Raw genomic sequence first — 12820 nt, forward strand, 5'->3', positions numbered from 1 at the left:
AATCTCCACACTGCCTAACCTACATCTCACCCAAAATCCCCTGTAACGTGCCCGCCAGCTTGGAGGAAGGCCGAGCACGGGGCCGCAGAGGCACGGAGAGGGTAAGAGCACTGCCTACCGTGCCCAGGGATCCAGCCTCAGATCTCAGCACCCACAGGGGCTCACGGGCCCGTTACCCCGGCTCCATGGGGTCTGGCCTCTGCGGGCACCCACACTCATCTGACTCATTTACCATATACTCAGGCAGACATGCGTGCACATACATAAATAAAAATAATAATAAATAGAGGCTGAAAAGGGAAGAAAGAAAAGCTGAATTTCCAAGAAGGTCCCCGAGTGGCTGACTTGGGCGAAGGTTCAGAACGGAGCCTCGCGGGGTTCCTGCCTCTGCTCTGTATTCCCGGAATAAGCACGGCGCCTGGGCACGTTCCTGATTCAGCTGCCAAGGAAAACAGGCTCCGGAAAGTTCTCTTTGGCCATCAGGGCCCGACGGGCAGGGCCCGGCAGCCAGCCAATCAGGACTGAGATTTGCTATCTCTGCTGCCCCTCATTTACATAGCTGAGCCAAGGGAGGCCAGGGCCAGGACTTCCTCTCTAGGCGCCATCTCCTCTCTTAGGTCCTGTAGATCACACTATTATCTCTGGGAGAAGCTACTCCCCGGATTTATTAACTACTTCCTAAAGCCTCCTTTCTTTCGTTGGTTTGGTGAGTGAGTGAGTGAGTGGGTGGGTGGGTGAGTGAGTGAGTGTGTTTAAGTGTGTCAGGTACACGTGGTGCCAGCCAGAACTCCGGCTCTGGCAGATCCGGCACCTTCTTCTGCTCTCAGAGGGCACCAGGCACTCATGTGCACATACCTGAAGGCAAGCACTCCTAATATGCAAACAAATCCATCTTTTTAAAGTGTCTGGGCAGTGAACTCGAAAGCTTAAAGTGGCCATTTTTTAAATATTAAAACAACAATAGCAGAACATCTAAGGTGGATCGTCCCGAGCTTACACACACACACACACACACACACACTAATATTTTAGGAAGGGAGGGGAAAAAACAAAAATTGGGTTAAAACCTATATACAAGAGCAACAAATTCTAACCTTTTTTGTTGTTGTTGTTTTTAAGATTTCTTTTGAAGCCAGGAGCAGCAGTGGCCCATGCCTGTAATCCTGGCAAAGGCAGGTGGATCTCTGTGAGTTCAAGGCCAGCCTGGTCTACAGAGTAGAGAGTCCAGGACAGCCAAGGCTACACAGAGAAACCCTGTCTCGAAAAACCAAATGTGTGTGTGTGTGTGTGTGTGTGTGTGTGTGTTCCTTTTGAAGCTAAGGAGCACTGGTGCTCTTAGAGGCCCTCATGGAGTCTCCAGCCTCAGGAGAGCAGAGGCCCTGTTTGCCCTCCATAAGCAGGTGGCGCCTGAACATACATTTTTCTTTAGATTTGTTTGTTTTATTTTGCATGTATGAGGTTTCTGTGTGTATGCCTGTAGACCATGTGTGCTCCCGGTGCCTGTAGCAGGCCGGAAGAGGGTGGTGACCCCTCTGGAACTGGAGTTACAGATGGCTGTGCGCCACCACGTGTGTCTGCATCCCAGCAGGAGTGGGGGACAGGCGGGTAGGATAGGCTAGCCCCACTCCAGGCTCAGCTGATGGCTTGTGAGCTGCCTTCTGTTTATCTAAAAGTAAGGCACAGACAAAAGATAGCCTGTGCTCCCTCTGCTGGGGAGGACGGCGGTACAGCTGACAGCAGCCTTGGACACTGGGCCCGGGGGGTCACACACTTGAAACTACACATCCTCTGAGTGTCTGCCACAGGCATAGGGAACATACATGTTGATAAGCCTTTTGGTTTGAGATAAGGTCTCATGTGTCCCAAACTGGCCTCTTACTTCCTATGGAGCCAAGGATGACCTTGAATTTCTGATCTTCTTGCCTCCGCCTCCCAAAAAACAACCAACCAAACAACTTCCTCACAACACTCCTCCCCACCCCAAAAAAAAAAAGGAAACGGAAACAAAGGATGGAGAGATGGTTCCATGGTAAAGAGGACCCAGATTTGATTCTGAGCACCCACCTGGCAGCTCACAACTGTCTGTAACTCTATTTCCGGAGAACCTGACGCCCTCTTTCTCTGTGGGCTCTGAACACACATGATACACAGGCATGCACATAGGCAAGATGCTCATATATATAAAATAATAATAAAAACCAAACAATCAATCAAACAAACAAAAACAAACAGCCAGATTCAGGCCTACGAAGAAAGAAAGAGAGAAAGGAAGAAAGAAAGGAAGGAAAGAAGGAAGAGAAAGAAATTAAACAAAATCCCTACACACTACAGCCCAGTCTGATTCGTGTTATTTGAGTGCACACGTGAGAGCAGAGGCCAGAGGGTGTCTTTGGACGTCACTCCTTGGCATCATACTCACACTCTCCTTTTGGAGACAGCTCCTCTCATGGGCCTGCAATCATTGATCAGGCCAGACCCACCACCCTGAGAACCCTGGGTCACCTGTCTCCGCCGCCCACGGGGATCACAGGAGCTTGTCACCACAGCCAGCTTCACTCAGAGGGTGTTGGTTGGTGGCTGAACTCAGGTCCTTGGGTTTGCCTTAAAATGCCCCACTGCCTGGGCCGTTTGCCAGCCCCTCCAAGTGTGCTCAAAAGCCAGCTGTTTCCACAGGCGTCGAGGCTGTTTTGCACAAGATGAAATAGCTAAAAGTGAGAAAGTTGTATTAGTGATGATGATGACAGACATACAAGAACCATCCTCCGAGATGCCAGCATCCACGTGGGTCTGCACGCCCGTCAGGTGCTTCTTCACAAGTTCAAGTTCCTTACACTGTGTGTACTCGGCTTCCCGACAGAGCGGTGGGGATGTGACAGCAACCAGCTCCTTGGGGACTGTGCGAGACTGCTCGTTGGATATAAAATGATAAATGAAACGATATACACACAACCACCTCATTATACGCACAGCACACATCTGTGAGGATCACAGCCCTTCACGATTAGTTTTCATTATTGTGTTTTACTTTTCTTTTTGCCTTTTTGATAGTTGAGATTAGTTGAGATAATGTCATATACTATAAAAATAATCATTTTTTATAGCTCCTTACATTTAATACATTAATGGTGCAAACACCGTTTTTCAGCTCTCCTTATTTCTGCCGTGTGGCCTAGGGAGACAGTGGGCAAAGGCACTTGCCACCAAGCCTGAAGCTTTGAGTTTAATCTCTGGGGCTCACATAGTCGAAGGAGAGGAAAGACTACCACAAGTCATGTTCTGACCTGCACACATGCATGATGGCGTGTGTAAACACACACACACACACACACACACACACACACACAGTTTCCTGCTTTACGGTCTAATTCCAACACTCAGGAGGCACAGGCAGTAGGGTCACTGCAAGTCTGAGGCCAGCCTGGTCTACTTAGTGAGCTCTAGGCCAGCTGGGGCTACATAACGACACTGGCCCAACCAACCAACCAAATAACGAACACTAAATGTGCCGTGGTGTTGTCTGGCTGTCCGTGGTGGTGTCTGGCTGCGCACAAACTCAGGTGTTGTGCTGGGAGCTGAGAACCCAGAGGCTAAAGCCCAGCCCTTTGCCCAGTCTCTGCCTTCATATTAGTTACCTCAAGGTCTTTCATGAAACAGCACATCCAGGACACATGACTCTGAGTTTCTCCATTTGCTGAGTCCGTGGGCAGGAGGGAATGTGTTCGCACATGCCCTGTTTTGTACACATAACATACACACACACACACACACACACACACACACATTCAGAGGCATAGGAGTATGAAGGATGAAGCCAGGTCACCAGTCCTGAGTTCACCTCCCACGGAGGCAGAGGGTCGGTGTCGCTGCAGACAACTGCAGAGGGTGTTGGTGCCTGGAACTTAAGGGCCAGACAGAACCCTGTCAAGTGATTTCCCAGGTCCAAGAGGAAGGCTTGCTGAGGCAGGCTGGACTGGAGGCTTCTGACAGAGACACTGTTTAGACACCTAGAGTAGAATCGGAGCTCAGAGCACGAGGCTGGGTGTAGAGACATGGGAAGGAAGGAAGGAAGGAAGGAAGGAAGGAGGGAGGGAGGGAGAGAGAGAGAGAGAGAGAGAAAGAAAGAAAGAAAGAAAGAAAGAAAGAAAGAAAGAAAGAAAGAAAGAAAAAGAAGGAAGGAAAGGAATAGTCTTGTCAGGCATTGGTTCACAGCGATGAGAAAATTACACAGCAGATTAGCAGATTTTAGGAACACATCCATATCTTCAGTAGAGTTTTAATTTTAAAACAGTCATCATCATTATTATTATTACTATTGATGTGTGCCAAGTGCATGTGTGTGGGTGTGCATGGAGTGCTCATGGTGCGTTTGTGCACGTTTCTGGTAGGTAAGAGCGAACGCCGTGCTGCGTGTGTGGGGGTCAGAGGACAACGTGAGTCAGTTCTGTCCGTCTACTGTGCGGGACCCACAGATTGGGTCCCAGGCTGTCAGGCTTCGGAGCAAATCCCTTTACCCACCAAGCCGTCCCCCGGGCCCCTGCAACCTTTCTTTTGCAGGCTTGTTTGTTTTGTTTTCTGGGTACGGCACGTGGTGCCCTCAGAGGCCAGAGGAGACCTTGGATCCCAGGGAGCTGGCATTACAGGCCATGTGAGCAGCCCCACGTGATTGTGGAAGCTTCACTCAGATCCTCTGGAGAGGACAGCATGTGCTGTTCGCTGCTGAGCTGTTTGTCCAGCCCTGGCACTTCATCTCGTTAGCTGTGTGTGCCAGGCATTTCCACACAGCCACGAGCCCAGCAGCTAATACACTCATCCACACAAGTATGTCCAGTGCGTGTCTTTACTGGACGCTGGGGAACAGTCTATGCCCCTCTGGAGATCTGAAAGTAAATCCTAGACCAGAAGGAAAGAATTTTAGAAGTTGATTTTGGCAAGTTTGGCACACACACCAAGGCTTACAGCAGTTGCACAGAGCCCCTGTGGAATTCAACCACAGTGACAGAAATACATTTTAAGCAAACCATGTGAAGACGCGCATCTATGTTCCAAGGAAACGCCGCTGTTTGAGCCCTGAAGGAATATTTACAAATCTGTAAATCCCTAAGACCAGGAAGCAGAGAAGGGGTGAGCACATTTGTCTCCTCCCCCACTCGTTTCACTGAGCCTGGGGCCCCTCACTTGAGTGGGTCTCCCCTCTTCAGTCTATCCTTTCTGGAAACTCCCGTACAGATACAACTAGAGGTGTGTTTCCTGGTGATTCTATCGTTATGGTTTGTTGTTGTTGCTGGGTTTTGAGACTGGGTTTCTTTGTGTAGCCCTGGCTGTCCTGGACTCTCTTTGTAGACCAGCCTGGCCTCGAACTCATGGAGATCTGCCTGCCTCTGCCACCTGGAGTGCTGGGATCACAGGCGTATGCCACCGTGACCAGCTCCTGGTGATTCTAAATCCAGAATGTTGGGAATGAAGAGTGGTCACCACATCCGCTCAGCACAGAGAGGCCGAACAAGAGATGATTAACTCAAGACCGAGTGAGCTGGTTTGGGGAACTTAACAGGGAGGCCAGAGGTCATCATTAGACCTCAGACTGCAGCAGCCCCGCCTGCAGACACGCTGACCCCAGAACCAAGCGAACCTTTGAGGTGCTTACCTCTGCTGAGCTGCATACAGTACCCAACCCTTCTCCCAGCCCCCCAGGCACTGACCCTGACACCCTTTCCTCCTGAGCAGCTCTCTGTCAGCATCGGGTGTGACTGCTGACTGAGAAGGGCTGTAATTCCCAACCCCTCACGGTGTACACCGATAGATAGGTTCAGCCACCATTTTCTTTTGGAAAACTTCGGCGCATAGGGTCCAACCTTTCTTCACAATCGGGTGTCGGTGCGTTTTCTTCTAATCCGCAGCCTCTGCCTCGTGTGAAAATCCTTTGTCGTTGATCAGTTACCATGTGTTTTCCCCATCTCCTGCCTCACTCTACATCTAGGAACCCGTCTCTGACAATGCTGTCTGCTTTCTAATTTACGTCTTTCCATTCCGCCCTGCCCCCACCCCAATATTGGGATTTTTTTCATAAAATCACACACTCTTCTTAGGATTACCTGATAGATTTTTTTTTTTTAAGTTAAAAATTCATGAGATTAAAATTTTGGGTTCTAGAATGGTAAATGCTGTAAATGTATGTTATGTTATTGTTGCGGTTAGGAGTCTGGTTCAGGGAGCGCTCTCTCGTGCACAGATGTGCATGGAGAGACAGAATATTTTTGTGGAGTGGGCTTTCCTACAGTTACATGGGTCCAACTCAGCCCATCAGGTTCCTGCGGCAAGCACCTTTGCCCACGGAGCCACCTTGCTGGCCCCTGAAGTTCACACTTTAATATCCTCTCTTGAAAGGATTCATTGTTACTTAGTCAACGCTGTTCTCTCCTAAGTCCGCACCAGGGACTGAGGGCTCTGGGTGTCCCGCTGGCTTTTCCTTCCTCTGCTTGGATGTTTGCCTGCCTTAGTGGGGCAGCATCAACCGGTAGCTCTGCATTCTCAGAAGGTGACAAAAACAACTTCCAGGGTAATTCAGTCAGTGTTTGTCATGCAAACATAGAGACCTGGCTTTGGAATCCAGCCCCAGGTGAGATCCTAGGTGTACCTATGATTCTCAGGACTGATCCTCAGGAGGATCCCTGGGTTCAGTGAGAGACCCTGCCTCAAGAAAATAAAGTTGAGCTCAATAGAGGAGGACGCTTTTTGTAAACACACGCAGACACACACACAGAGACAGACACACACGCAGACACCCATACACATAACAAATACAACATATTAAGACTCTGTCAAAGCCCATGAAAGAGGATCTACTGCCATAGGATCCGAGTAACAGCCATGTATAGACAGAGCTCAAGAACAAGCTGCCTGAAGGGTTTCCAAAATCTTAACATGGAAAACTTGCTCACAATTGTAGACATCAGCAGTTTACACTGGATCTGCTTTCTCTTGCTCTGACGTGGGTACCGACAGGCTTTCAGTGGCTAGACTGAACCTGGATGAATCTACAGTGGTCTTGGCTGCTCAGGCTAGCCCTTAGCTGGGTGACTCACCTTCTGCCTTCCACCTCTCCCATCCTTCATCAGGCTAGACAGAACCCATTGACAGGGAGGAAGAGGGTCCTAAGAATTGAAAAATAGAATCTGAAGGGCTATTTCCGGCCAGGTCCAAGAAGTCATAAGACGTCATTTCTGCATATTCTATTGGCCAAAAAAAAAAAAAAAAAATCACACAGCCAGTTCAAGAGTCAAGGGCGGGTAAGGAAGTATATCTCCTTATTGGGAGGGAAACCAAAGTCACAGGACAATGAAGTGGTTGTTCCGGGATGGGAGGCCTGCAGCCATCTTTGTCGCTAACTCAATTCATCTGGGGACACTGGGTGCGCCTGTGTAGAACTGGTGGCGCCTGCCCCGTGCCTGGCAAAGGAGGCAGAAGGAGTCCCTCACCACAAGGAGCCCAGTCTTCCCCCAGATCTGGTGTTGGATCTGACGGTACCTCCTGTGGGTCTAGAGCCATCACAGGCGTTTTTACGCGTGCCAGTTGTCACAACACTAGCACTGCCATCTCTTCTGCGTTCTCGAGAATTAACTGGGAGTAAAGTTAAGTCAGCCCAGCTTGCGTTACCCGACCCAGTACCATGCTGAGAGAACTGGGCTTTGAAATCCGCCCTCTCTGCGTGTGTGCGCATGTGGAAGTCAGAGGGTGTACCTGCTTCTCCCTAGGAGACCATCCATCTTGGTTTTTTGTTTGTTTTTTTTTTTTTTTGAGACAGTGCCCCGAGGCTCAACAGTTTAGCTCAGCAGGCCCCGTGGATCTGCCTTAGGTCCACGGGGACCAGACTTAGGTCCTCAAGCTTGCACTGTAAACCCTCTATTGACTAAGCCAGCTTCCCAGTGCCGGAACCCACCCAGGAAGCACCCTCCTTCCCTGTGGGTCTACATCAGCCTCCTAGCGTGTGCCTCCATCCTTTGTAATCCAAGGAAGCTAAATTAAGGCATTGTAGGGTGACAGTTGTGGGAACAGTAAAGCACACAGAAGGGCAGGCAAGTGGGCTGGGCTTGGCCAGCACCAGCTGAGATCCGGGTTCCCTGGGTAAAAAGCAAGATAGAACTTGTCTGGGTGCTTAGGCTGTGGATGGTCCCTAGCAAGGAGCAGCAGAGAAAAGAGCTTGCCTGGTCTTGTATTCTGGGAGAGCGCTCAGCATGAGTGGGTTTTCCCAAAGGTTCTCTTTGTCAGTCAACTCCCAGACAGCTCTCTCCCAAACACTCAGTCTGAGTAAAGCGGTCCCCTGTCCACACCTCGTCACCAGGGTTGTCTGAAATGACACCTTTATTCAGCACCAAGTGCTACCACCACCTGCAGACTCCATTCAACCGCAGCGACATCTATACAGGTTTCTAAACCTCATTTGTCCCGATCTCACCAAGGTCCAGAGCCCCGGATGGAGCTCCACTGGGTGGGATTTCCCTGTGTTTTCCTCAGTATTCCAGGAGTGTGAGTCAAAGCTGAGTCAGTGGGAAGCTCTGCCCCAGCACAGGTGAAGACTCACAGAAGCTGCACCCTTACAGCTCCTGGCATAGCTCACAGGCAACTCCCAAAGAGGCTCTTGTCCCCAGCAAGCGCCAGCTGCTTACTTAAGATGTGAAGGTCAGAGACTCTGGGACTCCGGTTCTCTCCTTCCAACAACAAGCTCTGGGGGTGGAACCTGCATTGTCGAGCTGGTGCCAGCCCTTTAATATGTTTTTCATATGGCTTAGCAGAATTTGAGCGGAGCCATTGTATCTGGCTTGAATTCTGGAGTGATGACACGCAGACTCTGAAGCGGCCTTTTTGTAGTCAGTGACTGGTACCTGAGGTTTACGGAGCTGCCTTCCTGAAGGAGTGAGTCACAGAGCCTTTGCATAACTGAGTTCTGGGAAGACCAGCCTGGCAAACCAGGAAGTCTCTAGGGCTGAGAGTTTGCTTAGGTCATGGGCTTTTCAGACCACTCCTAGATCAGATGAGAGGTTTTGGTATTCGGAAACTGACTAGCTAAAGGTGCCTTTTGTGTAACAATGAAAAGGCTCTGTGCAATGGGTTCATAGTTTAGTCCTTGAGAGGCTGACTGCCTTGCTCCTGGGAAGCCTAAATTCATCCTGCAGTGTCTCCGTTTCTCAGATCACCGACGATACGGACCGTATGTCTGTCCCTGGAATGCTGCTTTTCTAATTGTTGATCCACCTACCACAGACTCGAGAGCAGGCCAACACAGGCCTTGCAGGGGCAGACAAGCTTAAGTAAGGGCACTGAGTAAAGCAAGGTACCCTCTGCACTTCTGGTTGCCCGCACATCTCTCCCACACATCTCACCACCGCTGTGGTACTGCTGCCAGGAGGCCCTTACCGGAACTGAGCATGCCATCACCAGGTTCTTGACTCTCCACCACTATGAGTTAAACGACCTACGTTACATGAGTCACCTAGCTTGGTGTGTGCTTGTTTTTAAATCCATTTAACTCAAACTGGCTACCATGTCCCTAACACAGCACATGGGCGTAATGTGGATCTTAAAACACATACACAGAGAGACATCGACAGAGACAGAGAGAGAGAGAGAGAGCAAACAAATAATCCAAACCATTATAGCCACACATACAACTGTGATTCCAGCACATGGGAGTTTGGAGGCAGGGGGACCAGGAGTTCAAAATCATTCTCAGTTACATAGTGAGTTCAAGGTCAACCAGGGATGTGTGAGATGCTGTCTTAAAACTACTTACCTGGCTGTGCCTTTGAATTAAAACAAACAAACAAACAAACAAAAACAAAAACAAAAAATGTGAATTAAAACAAACAAACAAAACAAAAACAAAAAAATGTGAGCAAACAAAGCCACTGTCGCTAAGACAGCTGTGGTAAATTTAGAATTATGAACACATCTCTGGGCACGTCTGTGTGAGATCCTGTAGGTTAAATTAAATGCCATCCCAAACTGGGCAGCCCAGTCTTGTGGGCTGGGGTTTCAGACTAAACAAAGGAGAGAGCAAGCTGAGCACCGGCATTCACCTCTCTACTTCCTGACTGTGGATGCCGTGTGACCAGCTGGCATGACCGCTGCTCCACGATGGGCACCTCAGTCTGCAGCCGCAACAAGCATTTCCTTCTTAGGGCGATTTTGTCAGTATTTCATCCCAACAACAGGACAAAGAACCAAAAGATGCCCACAAGAAAGCTAAATCACCGTGATTTAGTCTTGAAATAGTTAAGTTCTGACACAAGCAATATTATGGAGGCAGAATTGAGATCAATGGTGGGAAAGTTTGATAGTTTCGTTCCCTTTTGTCACCAGGTCCTGCTGGAGCTGTGCAAAAAGTTGTCAATTGCTCTGTGGTACAAGTGGGCAAATTACCAATTGTCAAAATTACTTGCTTATTTTTTGACAAAATGGCCTGTTTTCAAGAAGTTGAAAGAAGTCTCCCTATTAACGCATCAATTAAATACATACAAAGAAGATACTTGTCCAGTTCCGAAAGGCATCAGGCTCGGATGTGTGGGTCACAAGCACTGGTCCATTTTCGGGCTGATCAGAATGTCCCTGCTTGCATTCAAAGAGCAGCCATCAGCTGTGTTTTCCTTCTGCAAATGCAGTTTCCACTCAGCAGAAATTCCAGGCGTAAATTTACCTTTTGAGACATTGCTGACACAGCGCCAGCACCATCTCCATCATTTCTTCTTTCCCATAAAATCATTAATCATCTAAAATGGACTTTGATGGAAATCACAGAATCATTTTCTGGTGTGGAGTTAGAATTGGGAACTTGGCTGAGATTCAGCCCCCTTCAGATACTGAGAAGCAAAAAAATGCTTTGTGTAAAAACATGGTTTTGCAAACTGCTTATACAGATTGTTCCAGAGCTAGAGTTCTGAACTTTTTATGTCTCAATTTACTTATTTAAAAATTTACAAACTTTAGTTTTGAAAATTTTGCACATTAAAACACCACCAGACCTAAAGTTAACCAGACCTAAAGTCTATATACCTTAATGAACTTATGCATTTAGAATTGACAAAACAAAATAAATATTTCAGTGAGACAGGGTCTCAATATGCAGCCCTGATGAAGCTGGAACTCTGTGTAGACCAGGCTGGCTTTGAACTCACAGAGGTCCTCTTTCCTCTGCCTCCAAAGAGCTGGGGATCTCACAGTTTATAAAAAGCCATGAATCCACGGTCCATCTCAATTGAGTTGTATGTTTACAGATGCTGTTTATTTATTTAACTCTCAGTATCCCTGTAATCTTGCCTCAAACTCACTCTCTAGACCAATATCGCCAAGGTTTTACTATGTAGCCATGCCAGGCCGGGAACTCTCCATGTAAACCAGGCTGGCCTTGAACTCACAGACTTCCACACTTCAGTCTCAGGAGCGCTGGAATCAAAGGCCAGCACCACCACACCGAGCCTGGAACCTCTAATCCTGCATCTGCCTCTCAGGTGCTAGGATTACAGACTCCTGTGTATGCTCTAGCAGTGCCATGATTTATGCCACACTGCAGGCGAAACCCATGGCCTCATCATGACAGCTGGGTCATATCCTCAGCCTTACATAAATGCTTTAAAGAAAAAGTTTTTTCAAGATAGAGTTTCCCTGTGTAGCCCTGGCTGCCCTGGAACTTGCTCTGTAGACCAGGCTAGCCTTGAACTCAGAGACCTGCCTGCCTCTGCCTCTCAAGAGCTGGGTTAAAAGTGTGGCCACCATGGCCCAAGACACTTTGAAATATTTTTAACTCAAGTTATTACTTTTTATTCCTAACAATATCTAGTGAGGTTATTTCAGATGCAGATAAAAGAAAAACTTCAAGCACATTAAAAAAAAAAAAAGCAGAGAGAACTTCACAAGGGGCCTTTCAGCCATTAAACGAGTCAAACAATAGCTCCATTGCTTCATCTTTATCCGACACTTTAACCCTCACTAAGAGACAAAATTACTTATCATTATCCTACTTCCATATTGTTCCATCTGTAAAGACTTCAGTGTGTTACAGTGATATCTTTTTAATAACGAAATGTAGTTAAAATAAATGTAGTTACCAACACACATTTAGAAAAATCTTTAATAGTCACAGTGCAGCTTAGCATGGCTCACTGTCTGTGATCACAGCATTTGGGAGGCTGAGGCAGGAGGATTGCTGTAAATTTGAGGCTCGTTTGACTACCCATAAATAATCCACTTATTATTCTGAGTAATAATGATAAGAAGAAGAAGCCTGGGAGCTCAGCTGGGCTGGGAGCGTGCTTGCCAGCATGTCTGTGTGTCTGAAGCCCTGGGTTCATCCACAGTGCTGCATGAGACCAGGCCGGGTGCCACAATGCTCAGCACTTGAAAAGGCAGGAGGATCCGGGATTTGAGGTCAGCTTGAACTCATGAAATCCCTTCTCAAAGCCAAACAAATAAAACCGCAAAAAACCACAACACTATTACCCTTAAAACTATCTAACAGCTTCTTAGACTTGTGGCTGTGCTTTGGATGTGGGCCTCAGAGGCCTGTGTCCCCAGCATGCTATCAGGAGGTGCCATTTTTGAGAATCCTGAGATTTTGGCTTCTTTTAAAAAACACAGAACTATTTAAGAATGTGCTTTTGCTTTAATCCCCAGGTGTGGGGATCTTAGGCTGCTTCCGACTGTCCACAGCAGCTGACTATGACTTGCCTTGTGCTCTAGTGGAAGCATGCTTTTGCCGGCTGCAGATGATTTCTATGACTGTGTGATATTTGGAATTCTGGGAGCTTTTCAGAGGGTACATAATTGCCCC

The sequence above is a fragment of the Meriones unguiculatus genome, chromosome 7 (genome assembly GCF_030254825.1).
Source record: "Meriones unguiculatus strain TT.TT164.6M chromosome 7, Bangor_MerUng_6.1, whole genome shotgun sequence".
In the NCBI taxonomy this organism is placed as follows: domain Eukaryota; kingdom Metazoa; phylum Chordata; class Mammalia; order Rodentia; family Muridae; genus Meriones; species Meriones unguiculatus.